Here is a 14,961-nt window from a genome sequence, read left to right as displayed (position 1 = left end):
TGTAAGAAGCATGCCAGGAGGCGGCATTGAATGGTACCACTGCACTAGTGCTCCATAAGTGAGTCAGAAAACTTTTTATTCACTTCAACAATCCAGAATCTCTATTCTCACGAAGTTACTGCAGAATTGGATTGAAGAGTCTGGTAAGCGTACCGATGGCCTTCGAACTGTTGACGTTGTCTTCAATATGTAGCCTAATACCTGGAAGGCAGTCGGTGCCTATCAAATTCTCATTTCCCATTTCACCCTCAATAATTCTATCGGTTTCTCATGCTCATCATTTATCATCCCTTTCATGGGTTTTTAGATTCAAAGTTTCAAGATTCAGGTGTGCAGGATTCAGGGGCTTTCGGTTTGCACTGGAGTTTGTAAGAATGTTAGTCTGAAAAGAGGAGGGAAAGGGAAAAGGGAAAGAGTAAAGTATAAAACAACACAGTATAAAACAATTTGGGTTAATCCCCCTAAATAAGATTGTAGACCGTGAATGGCAAAAACTAGCCCTCTAATAGAGAACGAGACATTCATTTTCAAAAGGGGAATTCTGGCAAAAGATATAAATTCCTCTTCTATGTTTAGAGATTCAAATGTTAAACTGGAATCTTGATGCATAGAAAGAAAGGTACTTCTGGAAGCATTGGCCAAGGAATTAGCTGAAGACACCATCATATTCAACTCCAAAATTATTCTTGTAGATCGTAAAAAGACGCCGATTTTGGAAGCGCCGAGATTTTAATCTTGCGAGGTTTACCCTACGGCCTGGAAGAGAAAGCCTGCAAAAGCGCCGCCCACTGCACGCCCTCGCGGATTCCGAAATCGATAATATGAATTTAATCCGCCTTCTCTGCCGTTTCTAAAATGGCCTGATTTGCAGTTAAATGTGCAAATTTTAAATAAGGAGAAGCCTCATTAAGTGCTCAGTAGGCCAAAGCCTGCTCTCCCGGCTCCATTATTTCCACATCTCCGCACAGCCTTCGGGCAAAGTAGCTTACAAGTCTCTCCCTTGAAGAAGAACAAACCCTAACTGGATGCGACAGCAGCTGCAACTCTGCTAAAGCCTTTGCGGCTTTGCCAATATTTCCCGATTCTACTAATTTAACGTAACGGAACAAAAGGTCCACTAAATCTGGCCATGGCTCCATTAGATCCTATGAAGGAGAAGAGCAGTGCCGCAGTACAGAGTCGCATTCGAGCTCTCTGTGAAATCGCATTCGTTTGAGCAAATTTCATGCTTGCACAGATCTTTCGCTAGCCATTCCATCCAGTCCTCAGTTTTGCCCTCGGCAGTTTCAGGCGATGTGAAACACTCACCAGTCAGATTCGATCTCGAGACCTGTAGAGAGTCGCTGAGGTCCGAAATCGTTGGCAAATATGCTGCATCAACGTCCCAAGTTCGAATCCCGACAAAGCATGTTTCCTCGTCTGCAGCTAAGACTGCTTCTATTTGAGAGAAGTGGTAATAGGAATAATGTTGTTGGGCAATGTTGTGGTTCTCAGTCTCCATTGAAACATAGACAAAATGCTTCTGATCACAAGATCGCTCTGCATAAATTAAAAATAGCAGACATCGTCATTCCTGCTTACTAGGGGAGAGGACCCGATAGTTGAGCGGGTTTAATAGTCGTCGACAATAGTAGATCACTCTATTGTGAACATAAAGTCCAATCTTTCAACACATCTTTATTATATATTATATATTGTAATTAATTGATCTATTTGTAAATATAAAAAAATTCAAATGTTGATAAAAAATATACCAATACTTGAACACATGAAAACTTATAACATTATAAATGTTATAGAAAAAATAAATTAGGGTGAACATAAAGTCTAATCTTTCAACACATCTTTACTATATATTGTAATTAATTGATCTATTTGTAAATATAAAAAAATTCAAATGTTGATAAAAAATATACCAATACTTGAACACATGAAAACACATAAATATTGTAGAAAAAATAAATAAATGAATTATTAATGAGTGAAATAAATAACTTTTTGTTTCAAACAAAATATCATAGCTCTCTAATAAATGTGTGTCTCACTTAAATAAATATTGATATCTTAGTGTAGACATACTATTCTTATGTGTACAACTATTAGGGTAGCAACGTATATGTATAAAGTAAACCATATCAATAATATGTATCATCACAACTATAAAAGGTGAATACCAATAAATGCCTTGTATTTTCTTCTGAAATGTGTGAGATTGTGAAAAAAAATTAGGGTTCAACTAATGGTCCCTTTGTGATGGATATATGTTGTATTTTATACAATAATGTGTTATTTTTATAACAACAAATAATTTTTTTGTGTTGAAGTATTTGTCTTTTTGTGTTATTTATAAAAGTTACATATAACAAATATTTATGATTAATAATAACTATTTGGTTCATTTAAGTTGCATATATGTTGCATTTCATATAGTTATACAATATTCTATTAACAACAAATGATAATTTTAAATTTAATTAGTAGAGATTTTTAGATTAAGCTTTGGTCGAATGTTCAAAAAGTCATTTTTTATACACATTTCACTAGGTGCACTATTTTAACAAGTTGCATGATGAGTCACACCTTCAAACCTTAGTTGTAGGTAGTTCAATGTCCATTTTACATTTAAAAAAATAAATGAAGGTCATACGATATCCCATGTAGCGGCTACATGTTGACGAAGTTAGCCCTCACGACTACTGGTTCCTCTCCCCTAGTTATAATAAAAATATAAAATGTCAACACATTTATCAAAAACAATTTTAAATATCATTATATCAATAATCATCAAAATCAATAGCAATAGATAACACTTACAAGTCACAGATCAAACCTACACTCTACAATTTATCTACAACACAACAATGTAGATTTGTAAGGGTTACTTGTCAAGTTTAGGGTAATCACCTTACGCGTGCAGCTTTGAGCAATGGGCCAATGATAGCGCACTTTTCGTGAACGAGCTCAGCTGGACCCACATTTCCATGTGGACGCCGTCCGAACTTTATTTGTTCTAGTTTTAAATGGTGGTGTCCATGCCATGTCCGTAACTATGCCATGACGTCATCCGCCATCATTTTGCGGGGTCCACATCTGCTACACTTCGTAGTTTCCTATAGTAGCTAGATTTTTATTTATGAGAAATGTTGTCCACTGTCATCATTATTAGGGTCTACTTTTATTTTCTGCATTTTCATGGCTATTTTCTTGTAGTTGCTGTTACCAATGATTGTTCATCCCCTGGTAATCCTCTTTACTACGGTCCAAACTTGGATGTTCTTTTTGGTGGTATTCAAGCCTTGTATTTCTGTGGAAATCTTTTTGAACACGAAGAATAACAAAAGACAAGAATGTATTCTCTTTCTTGTGTTTTTGTATAATTTTCTTTTGTAGATGTGTCTTTTAAAAGCAAAGGTGAATTTTGGGGTCACTTTTGCCCTACGATTTGTTTTTTCTCTTAAACACCCAGGAATGAAAGATATTGTAATATTTGCTCATTACTTACGTGGAAAAAACAAAGAGAATGGCAACTTGAGTATTTTGAATGCCGATTTGCAGTTGGCACAAATTACATCCATGGTATACTAGATTTGTGCAAGTCATATTTGTATTCAAATATCATTCAATAATATAGCGATACTCTGTTGTACTGTGGACGTAAGTAAGTTTTGCCAAGCCACGATAAATATTGTTTTGTATTCTACCTTCTTTGATTTTGTTTCTTTGCTCATTTTAAATATTTACAAAACCAACTAGAAAATCACATAATGGACATCGTGTGGAGTCTATGTTGGTGTTCTATGTTGAATTTGTCTAGCAAGTACTTTTTCCTTAGCTATGTTTATATCATCTTGCATATATCTGATAAACTTTGCGCTTGAATAAAATCAAACATTGTGGTTGAGTTGTGTACCTTGTTGAATCCATATTTCTGTGTTTGATTCGGTTGCATATCCCATCATTGTCATCAAGTTTGCTGAATATCTGCTCAAGAATATGCCCAGCACTTCATATGTGATAGCAATTGTGGAAATCGAATACCCGTTGTTTTGTTTTAGTTGGCACCTACAATAACTCTGACGAGAGACAAACCAATCTTAAATCGACCAATTCTCAATGTTTCTAAAGTGCATGATATGTATTAATATTGTCTAACCATGCTCAACCCCAAGTAGTACTGGGATAGGTGAATCCTTCAAATTCTGTGGTTAATGTTTGTGAGCATCACCTGTGAAAAATGAATTCATCCTCACGAAATATGGATTCTTGTAGATCGATAGTTGGGAAATATGGATCAATGACATTACTTTGAAATTCACAATGCTGATTTCCCCACAATGGTATTAGAGAATGATTGATTCTGTTCACATGGCTTACTACATTATGCAGTTTAGCGTAGTGATCAAATAGGTCTACCTGAGAATAAATTACTAATTCCAGCCAGCAGCCCGTTTCTTACCATGGTTTGTGAAAGTGTGCAAAATTCGAATCTATTCCTCAACATTATGCAAAACAAAACTTGTGTCTAGCACATACCCTGCCTCCAGCATCTGATGATGCAAGCTTTTCAGTTTCACATAGATTTTCTCTAAATCCGGATGTGATCTTTCTTCTTTGAGGAATTGATGGATTTTGTTCTTGAGTTCAATCCAACTCCATTTGAGACCCTTTTTCAATCCCTTGTCTTTCATCATTATTCTCAATTTCGCTGCATCATCCCACCTACCAGCCTGGGAATATATGTTAGATAGGAGTACATAATATCCAGTAACTCGAACACCTATTTTGCTACTAATTCTCCTAGCTCTACGTTGCAATGAATTCTGCAAGAACCAAGCAATGCTCCCCATACTCCTGCATCAGCTCTAAATGGAATATTTTGTATGAATAGCCTTGTTTACATTTATAAAAACTAATTATGTAAACAAAAAACAAGAGATGGGGAAATGTAAAATGTAAATGTAGGAGGAGAAGTTATGGATAGAATAATGATTAGTGTTTGCATTACTTTGAACATGCTCAAATTTATATGAATTAGCTTATGTTTTTTTGATATAGGCATTCTACCTAGAGAGAAGACATTTTTACAAAAAATCTCATTGTATGTTATTAGATATACAATCAAAACATTTTTATAGAGATATGCCATTCTACAGATCAGATTTACCATACTTCTGTTACATCTCTCTCTGACCTCTTCTTTGGTTTTTCTAAATACTAGATTTACCATATTTGTGTTTACATCTATCTAACCAAATCAACTAGCAATCTGGGTGCTAATTATCTTCAGGGCTCCTCGAGAAATATAGAACTAGAATCCTTCATTTTCCAAAAGCCTAGAGCATAGCCCTATTTACATATATAAAAATTGTTAAGATTGAAACAACATATATTCATTTTTCTGTATGGGCCGAGTAAATAGGTCGAGATAGCATATTTTTTACAATCTATTATAATTATAATGACTAGTGTTATTGGTGCCACTGCTGGAATAGATTGTTCGCTTTGCTTTAAGAAAAAAACTATCTTCTGGATGCACTTGTGTAAAAATTGGTGATCCTATTCTAAGAAAAAATACTAACAAAATTTTGCGAGACATAACATTTGTGACAGGCATATTGTAGCCATACATAACAGGATTTATGATTTGCTATTATAATAGTTACATTTACGAGGAATGTGAAGAATGTATGGTTCGATTATTCATTAAATATAGATTAGGAGTTTGATTCTCAATATTTATAAGAATTGTGAAGCACCAAATCTATATAGCATTAAGATGTAATATTTTGTATAGAATACATTATTCGTGATTTGTGTTTTTAGCAGTGCTTCATTATATAAACATATTGGACTCAAAGTTATGAAGTTGAATTTTGATGCTGTATGAATCATTAAGAGTAATAGAGAAATAATTACCTTCCATTCTGTCTGATGGCAAATGTAAAAAGGCTTTTTCATCCCTAACACCAGTCATTGTCACTGCGAACGAAGATAGGGAAGTGGAAACATCTGGACTGATCATATTCAATTTTCAAGCTTGGTTAGAAGGAAGGGGAAGCACCAGATTAAAAACTATCTATTTCTTCTCCGCCCTATAGAATAATGGGCCCCCCTCTAGAAAATTGTTCACACGAGAATGGTCTTTAAAAAAAAGTCAACTACTATTCTAATAGGCGTGTCTAGGGGCCCTTTGCTAGGAAGTGTCTTATTCAGTCTGGCAAATGGTTCAACCCGAGATTTGAACACCTGGGGTTAGATACAGAGTTGCTTCGAACAGATTTGGGTGGCCTGCCTTCTCGCTCGTTGTTCTGGCCACCAGAAGCCACCGAGATGCTAGGATTGTTACCGCTGTTGCCGTGGTGTTAGGATTTGTATTGCTTTCACCCATGCGATATGTGCTTTGGCCACGGAGATAGCAGGATTCCAATCATGACCCCGTGGTGTCTTAAGAGAAAAGCATTTACAATTGACTCCATCTTTAGGAAGACAGTTGCAGCTCCAAATCAAAGCAGTGTTTTCGAAAATGGATTGCCTTTCATGGATTGGTTAATGTTAGACAATATTGAACGGATCTTCTTCTAGACAGGAACATCTAAAGAGGGAAAGGCAATGATTTGAAACTGTCAGTTTATTTATAGAGCAAAAGTTTCAAAAAGGCTTAAAGAAAACGGGTATTCCTATTGCATTATTGATTACTCAGAGGTGGAGGGGTGTTACGTTAATTGCTCCTAGAATACAAAGCTCTACTTAACTATATTAATGAGAATCAAAACTGTCTATTGGTCATCGTTTGTTGAACATTAGTTGTGCAAATCTGGAATTATAAATACACCACATTCAGAAATCCTTGGAAGAATTACAATTGTTATGGTAACTATAATGCTGGATCATCTTCTATTGTTAGTGACCACAAGTTATGATTCAGTGGAAAGTAGATGGTAAATGCATATTTAGCATCTTCTGTAGTTGGTGAGTGATCATTATCTGCGGTGTAGTCTTTTGTAAAGGTCCATTTCTATCATCAGTCATGTGACTGAGGGTCAAACAATAATTATTTTTATTATGTAATATGCATTGTATGGCCAGCAACCTTGCTGTGAATATGATAGCAGGATGGCTTGATTCTTGTTTCATTTGGTATTACATACTAAAACTATAATTCACCACTTCTCTATGACTCTGTGGGAAAATGTTTAAGTTCAATTTTGAAGGTGAAGATTGGTAGCTTAGAGAGGCTTTGAGTACCAATACATACTGAATTTGGTGGTAAATGATATCTGGGGATTTGTGTTGACTTAGTTGGAAGGTAATTTTTTGTGGCACGACCAGCAACCTTGCTGTGAATATGATAGCGGGGGATGCCATGATTCTTGTTTCATTTGGTATTAATACTAAAACCATAATTCACTTCTGTATGACTGGGAAAATGCTTAAGTTCTGTTTTGAAGGTGGAGTTTGGAAGCTTAGAGAGGCTTTGAATATCAATCCATGCTAAATTTGGTTGTAAATGATATCTGGGGATTTCTATTTCTGTTGACTCAGTTGGAAGGGAATTACTTGTGGCATTTGTTTTTGTAACCAGGTACTGTTAAAATAATAAAATAAAATAATTATGCTTTTCCTCATATCTCAATAAATTTCCCTTGTAAGCGGTTGTTGCTAGAATTAATTTTATTTCCTTATCTTCTAGCTAATCTAAATTGGAACTTAATTATTTTTTCAAAATATATAATGCAGTGATTAAGATTATATTTAGCCTATAGGCTATTATTGGTACGATTGCCCACTGGAAACTTGAAGACTCGTGTCTTTGTGTCTTTTGCACAGATTGGCCTCTCCTATTGGCATGCTGGTTAAGCTGTAATGGAGCACGATGGAGCAAGATTGTATGGCCCTGGTTCTATTTAAAAATAATAATTATGAACATGTTACAGGTTTAGCAAAAAGCAGGGCACACTCTTTCCCACATTTTCGTATACCTTATATGTAATAGTATGGATTTATCTATTTGTTTCTCCCTTAGTGAGATACATCATGAGGGAACATGGATTCAGAGAAGGGAGAACAGGGAGACAAAGCTTGGAGAAGTCATGGCTACCAGATCAGCCACACCCCTATGCCAAGTGATGCCCTCAGCTACTTGGTGTTATAGTGGTTACTCTCTCTCTTGGATATATAGTGGGGGAGTTGCACTATGGAGGAGGGCCATGTTATTCATTGGATTATAATGGACTGGATATACATAGCAGGGGATGTTCCAGGCAAGAGACTTACCATGAGAGCCATTGCAATGCGAAGAGGGACAAGCTTCATATGATCCAACTATATTAACACTAATCAGTTTGGTCTGTAGTGTGGATGTTGCACAGATGGTGGTTTGATTGCATGTCTCTCTCCAAGCATAATAGAAACACCCCTGGATGCTAATGGAATTAATTTCTGAAACTGACATTCTTTGAATTTACAATAGAAGGTATATACGTTACCTTAAACGCCTAAAATTTGCCCACAAAGCCTGCAAGCTGCTTCCAGGACCTAGTATATTTTGTGCTGCTATCTTTAAATTATGTTCAGAATACATGCGAATTGCATCAAGTCCTAATGATTAGCAGAGTTTGAGAGGATTTTATGCCTTCTCTAGTCTAAAATATTACAACATCACTCATTTAATAGCTAGTCATATTACGGCAGGCTATCAGTTTTTAGGTAGTTTTTTATATCTTAAACTTCAGAGTAGAGTCATGTGTGCCTCCCACAATACTATGATTAAAACATTGTGCTTATACAAGGGTGAATTGTTTTTTGAGCATACCTTGGGAGACAAATTAGAGTACCAAAATACTTAATATTTAGGCCTAGGTATTCATATGATCACCTAGAAACAACATTCCCAAGAAATTGACAAAGACCTAGCAGCTTCAATGGTAGTTGCAGCTATAGTTAAATCCTTGTCCAACAAGATGTCCCAATGCCCATCTCACTTGATAAAGAGCTGTATAATAGTAAAATACTACATTCTATTCACATTAAGAGAAGACGTGTACATAAAATATACCTTTGTACTATATGTTGTCTTATACTTAATTAAATTTTTTTTGTTAATTTTTGTTAATTTAAAAAAAATAACTTGATAAGTTCATATATTCATACTTTAATTTTCTTTGCTTATATGTGAGTGTAGGAAGAGCATTTTTCTTGTTCACTTTTCTTCCTTAGTGGAATGACAATAGAAATATGAATATATATTTTTATGATAGGTGCAAGTGTAACAAATTTTACTGATTAGCGAACATATAATTCAAATTACCTTTAGAAATATTATATAAAATAGTGTTTGATGTACTAATGAAGAGCATATCTTTATAACTCAAATTTTCCAAACATAGAGAGCCAAGTGTGTTGATAAACTCATAGATAATTAATGAAAGGCAACATGAATCGGAAAATGTATATATTTATGCACTAAGAGACAATTAATCCATGAAATTTTAAAACTAATGATTCCAAGATAATTTAATGATTTTCATAAAAATGAGAACAATCTTTGACCAAACAATCAGCGTAATCTTGGACCTACGGGTACAAGTGCTAGTATTAATAAAATTGAAAAACAACAAACATAGAATAATTAGCCGATAGGCTACTTATCTGGGGTTCCTTTGCCGGGAAGTGTCCTGTTCGGCTCGGCAAATGGTTCAACCAGAGATTTGAATGCCTGGCGTTCGACACGGAGCTGCTTGGAAAGGATTTTTAGCCGCCTACCTTCTCGCCCATTGTTCCGGCCACCAGAAGCCACCGAGATGCTTGGATTGTTACTGCTGTCGCCGTAGTGTTAGGATTTTTACTGCTTCCAACCATGCGATACATGCTTTGGGCACGGAGGCAGCAAGATTAATGTGGGCTGGGCGACCACCGTTTCAGTCGGTGTTGTTGTGGCAACACTGGGATATTACAGCAAACCCGTTGTTTCAGAAGTGTATCAGTTGTAAATCAAGCGGTGGTCATTGTGGGTATGATATTTCCAATCCAGAGAACTTCCTTTGCTTTTGCGGGAATGAATCCTATCCAGTTTCAACAGGTACTTGGTCACTGTGGGTATGATATTAATTTTCAGTGTGTGGCGGAAAATTGTCTTGCGCTGAGAAGTTATCTTATGCCGTTAAAAACATCATACCGTCCAAATATTTCGTGAGGCAGATTTGCTTTCCGGGCACCGCCAAAATAGCCGCTAAGAAACTGCTGCTAGCTGATCACAATGAATTGGACGCAATGCAAACATACCCCAGTCTATAAAATGCTTCTTACGGCATCCCCTTTACCATATCAATATACCTTCAGATTTCAGGGAATTGGTAGATAGTACAATATCTTTAGGGAATTTTCTTTCCCACATCAAAATTTTCAAAAAGAATTCAAGAAATTGGTAAAGAACACAATATTGTTTGGGCATTTGCTTCACAACATCAAAATCTTCAAACAAAAAAATCCAGGCAATTGTCGAGGAGCCACAATATTGTTTGGGCGTCCAGTGCACCACATCAAAATTCCTTGAGAAATATACAGGGAAAGGACATTATAAAAGGTTTTGTTGTAGCTTAGAAGAAAATGTGTTGAATTTGAACGATTTCCATGCTGGAATCACTGACAACCTCGGCGAGCTGTTCCGAAGAGTAGTCTCTATAAGGCTTGTGGGTACCCCTCATGGAAATTATGGTAAGTGTTTGTTCATTTTTTCCCCATTTTTTATGCATTTGATGAAGTGGAAAACCCAAACCCATATAAAAGCTTCAAATTTGAAAGGTTTGGAGCAAGTTTTGTACTTTCTGTTGTGTATGACTTGGTCCAAAGGAACATCACTTCTACTGCATTTTTGTCACTAGGCTAGCCAAAGCAAGGAAATCAAGAAGAAAGAAAGAAGAAAGAAGAGAGAAAGCTGCAGCTACAAAGAGAAAGAGAGGAGAATTTTCAGTAGTATACATGATAGGTTCATTAGGGAACTCTAATGTAGGTACGATGAGTATGCCTCTCTCTGTATCTACATCCTTTGGTGACTAGTTTTAACTTGTATAAAATACCGATGTGCGCCTAGTCAGTTAGTTATGTACCCTGATTTGAACAGAGTCCCCGCCCCTTTACCAGTACATGTATCTCACATCTCCAGGTGGCTGAGATAAACGGTGCTTTTGGTGATTTAAAGCAGAATTTTAAAATTGAGATAGACCTGTTTTATTTATTGGTGATTTAAACTAGAGCTAGTGCCTGTAGGGATTCAAACTATATTATTTATATTTAAATGCTCTTGTTTGGTTTCACAGATATCTTTAGAGGACTGTACTTCTGATTATTGCACAAGGCAAATGGTGCCTGTGAGATTTAAGATAAGATTTGTGTCAAGAGCTCAACAGTTTGAATTTCGGGTACTTTTAAAAGTAAACAGTTGTTATAAGAGGAAGTCCATATTGGTTGTAAGTGTCCTAGCTGTCCTAGCTAAAACAGAGTCTTATCTGGACTTCGCAGCTTTGTTCTGGACAGCATATTATTGTTTTTGAAATACAGGTTACTGTTTTGATTGATTGGGAAGGGGATACAAATTAGAATTTTGTAAGGAGATTTTTTTTTTGTTTGATTGATGATACAGAGCACTGCTAAACACTTTTTTTTGATTGATAATGCTTGTGTGCATTTGAAGTAGATTTCTGGTAATAGACCTTTAATTCATCAAGTGGGGTATCACATATTTGATCTTGGGGAATTTATTGTGTTAAGCTTAGAGTATTGAGATGCCTTGATTTTGTTTATTGCAGATACTTAAACATTTGAGTTGTTAATTACTGTTTAAGTTAAGTGGAAAGTGTTTGTGAGGATTAAACTCTAAAATGCTGTTCTGCCCCCTGGGTTTCCTTTGTAGAGACCTTCACGTGATTCAAAGTGTTGATTAGTGTCCAAGGAAAATGGTGTTTGTTGAGGTTTAAATCAAAATCTACCAATGACGCCTGGTGTTTTGTTTAGTGGAGAACTAAAAACATGATTTGATCTTTTGACCACCATTTTTTGATTAAATTTGTTTGTGAACCGTCAATATGTAAATGTTGTATTGAGGCCACTACTTTTGTTTCAGTGTAGAATCTCACAGGATTTAAAAAGTCGATCACTGTTTTTGCTAACTGGTGCTTGTGGTAATTTAAAGTTTAGACTAACCTGCTGTTTTCAGATTTCTGGTTTTATTTAGTAGAGAACTTTACAGGACTTGAATTTTTATTACCATTTAAGATAACTTGTATCTGTAAATGTTTAAACCATTATTTTATTCAGCCTCTAGTTTTGTTGAGTGGAGCCTCTACAGAACTTGAAAGATGACGAATGTGAGAGTTCAAAACTAAAATGTTCAATTTGAGATCCCTGGATTTCTTTTCCTATAGAATTTCATGGTTTTTTTGACCATTGTAAGCTGTCTTTTACTGACTAGTGGTAATGGGGATTAAAATTAAATAACTTCCAAACACCAGTTGGTGGATGGATTTAAGTGTTTGATTTTGTTTTGGGTTAATGGTGCTTGTGGATGACTTACCTGAAATATTATTTTTAGAATTCTATTTTTGTTTGGTACAACCTTTCACAGGGTTTGAACTGTTTCAGGCATAATTGATTCTTATTGGTTTACAGTCCACACTTTCTTGAAGCTCAAAAATATTTTGGGGAGCCTTCCTCTTAAGGACACGAGAGTGTGCGTTTTTGTTTTTAAGGGAATTGCCAGATTTGAGGAGGGACTATTATTTTGTCTGTTTTTAATTTGTTAAAATTTAGGTCAAACCTTCCTTTGTCAATGCTTCATCTATACAAAATAATTAAAGAATTTTGTTTGTTACTTGGATCAGTGCTAGGGATCCGGATAATCCATATCTTAATCTGTTTTTGGCATGAGAAACCTGTCTTTGAGTGAAATTATTATATTTTTTGATGTCAACGTTGAAATTAATTCCAAATTCATAAGTTACCGGTTCCGCTATTTAAGCCTAGGTCCTAGTGCTGGTTCTTCCTGGGATCTTCTTGGGTTGTTCCTGGTTGCTTGGGTTCTCTGTGGGTCAGAAATGGGTTCTTGGTGGGTTGAACCAGGCACCCAGGAAGTATCCAAGGGCAGTGTCCAAGCAGACATCAAAATATGTGCATGCATATGAAATAAAATAAGCATTACTTTTAAATTCTCATTATATCTCTGATATTAAGCCTTTTAATGTTTATTGTAAGTAAAAGACAATTAGTTCTATCAGGTTTAAATTCAGAAACAGTCCATAGATCATAACCATAATTTCTAGTCATAGTTCTTATTTCAATGATTAGCAACTGCAATCTTCTTGGGACCAAAATATATATTCACGATATCTATTGAGGGCCTCTCTATCTTAAATTAGTTGCAACAAATGCTAGGAATATAGACCGTTTCACATTTTTAAGCCCTGCAACCTGTCTACAATGGCGTACAGGCATTGTGGATGGGAAATCCATTTCTTGAAAAAACTTCATCAGCCGATGTCATGTGCTGAAAATAGCTCCTTTTGTGGCCACTACCAGCTGATGTGCATCCCCTGCCATTTTTTACTATTATTTTTGCCGTCATCATTATGTAGTATGCACTCTGACTAAACATCCAATTAACTTAATCACAAATTAGTTAATACAAAGACTAGAAAACATCAAGTTGTCAAAAGCTTTCTGTTTACGTGTGTATTTTTTTCGTTTAGATCTTGCATGTCTTAACATAGATGTAACAGAGCCACTGACACTGTGTAGCCATATTGCTTTATATCTCTCACACAGATCTCCCATAGGCATTTTGAAACTCTGCAATATGCAGGGCTGCTACCTTCAGATTCGGTTCAACGAGTTTTACTCTTGATGGACACATCTCAAATCCATGGTTCCCTCAATAGTGGTTATTGTATAAAAAAAAATTATCCTTCCCTATAAGTAAGGTCTATATTAGTGATTATGGATTTGGGCCAAGATGAATTTGGTAGAGGGCTACAATATTTGTGATGTCCAAATTCATTTAGAAGCAAAATATAAAGTATCCAAAATTGTGTCTAAGGCATCTGATGAAGAAAATATAAATATTAAATGTCAATTGTAATTTGGATTCACATTTTGTAATAACATGTTGAAATGAGTTTTTCGATTTTCACAAATTATGAATATGATATATGAGGTGTTATGAATATGATATATGAGGTGTTTTATTTACAATTTTATTGGCAATTATGGATTTATGATTGTTACTCTTCTTTTGATATTTATAACTTCGAAGTTTGAACATATATATGAAAAATGTGTGTGTGTGTGTACAGATGATCCTGAACCTGTACCCTAGGACTTTCCTGCCCATATCTGAACCCTGTATCTGTTGCTGAACTGGAACTCTATTGGCCAGTCTTTCCTAGTTTTATGCTCTTAGCAAAGCTGTTGATATTCTAACAACTAAATACTGATCAAAAGACTGATTGGATGGTGACGTCTAATACAATAAACAATAAACAATATTGGGAAACGACGTGAGTTGTTTCAAGCATAAAGCTTGTGTTTTCTTTTAAAAATCAACAATCTGTGTATTCAGATCAAATGGTCTTAGAAATAAGATAGTATCAATAAATTCCAACAGCCTTTTGTATTCAGCTACCATAGCTTAATCAGATGACTCCTTGATTCATGCTGCAGCCGACACTGTTGTAATATTTTTTCATTGGACTGAATGCTTGAGATGATTGAACTTTCTAATTCTGCATTTTATGTTAGCATTCCATTGTTATTTCTTTCTTCCATACACCTTGTCACATATATGTAATGTTACAAATATCTCTTGCTGTAGTCATGAACATAATGGGTCTTTTGTTGTGATATGAATATAAGGATTTAACTTTGTGATTTTGAGTCAAACTCGATGACCCATGTTTCATGAGTAGTGATTCA

At 35.4% G+C, this 14,961-nt stretch overlaps 1 long non-coding RNA gene and 1 pseudogene across 1 annotated transcript; one reads left to right on the top strand and one right to left on the bottom strand.

The window, feature by feature from the left end:
- Positions 1 to 680: 680 nt before the first annotated feature.
- LOC149578829 (DELLA protein RGL1-like) lies at positions 681 to 1,501 on the bottom strand (annotated as a pseudogene).
- Positions 1,502 to 10,178: 8,677 nt separating this feature from the next.
- On the top strand, positions 10,179 to 11,218 carry LOC149578828 (uncharacterized). Its single transcript, XR_016357915.1, has 2 exons — positions 10,179 to 10,713; positions 10,881 to 11,218. It is a non-coding gene; the product is annotated as an uncharacterized LOC149578828 (long non-coding RNA).
- Positions 11,219 to 14,961: the final 3,743 nt, after the last annotated feature.

Source organism: Cupressus sempervirens, chromosome 1 (genome assembly GCF_028749045.1).
Source record: "Cupressus sempervirens isolate cs-2001-9-10 chromosome 1, ASM2874904v1, whole genome shotgun sequence".
Taxonomy (NCBI): Eukaryota; Viridiplantae; Streptophyta; class Pinopsida; order Cupressales; family Cupressaceae; genus Cupressus; species Cupressus sempervirens.
This window is presented reverse-complemented; position numbering and strand designations above follow the sequence as displayed.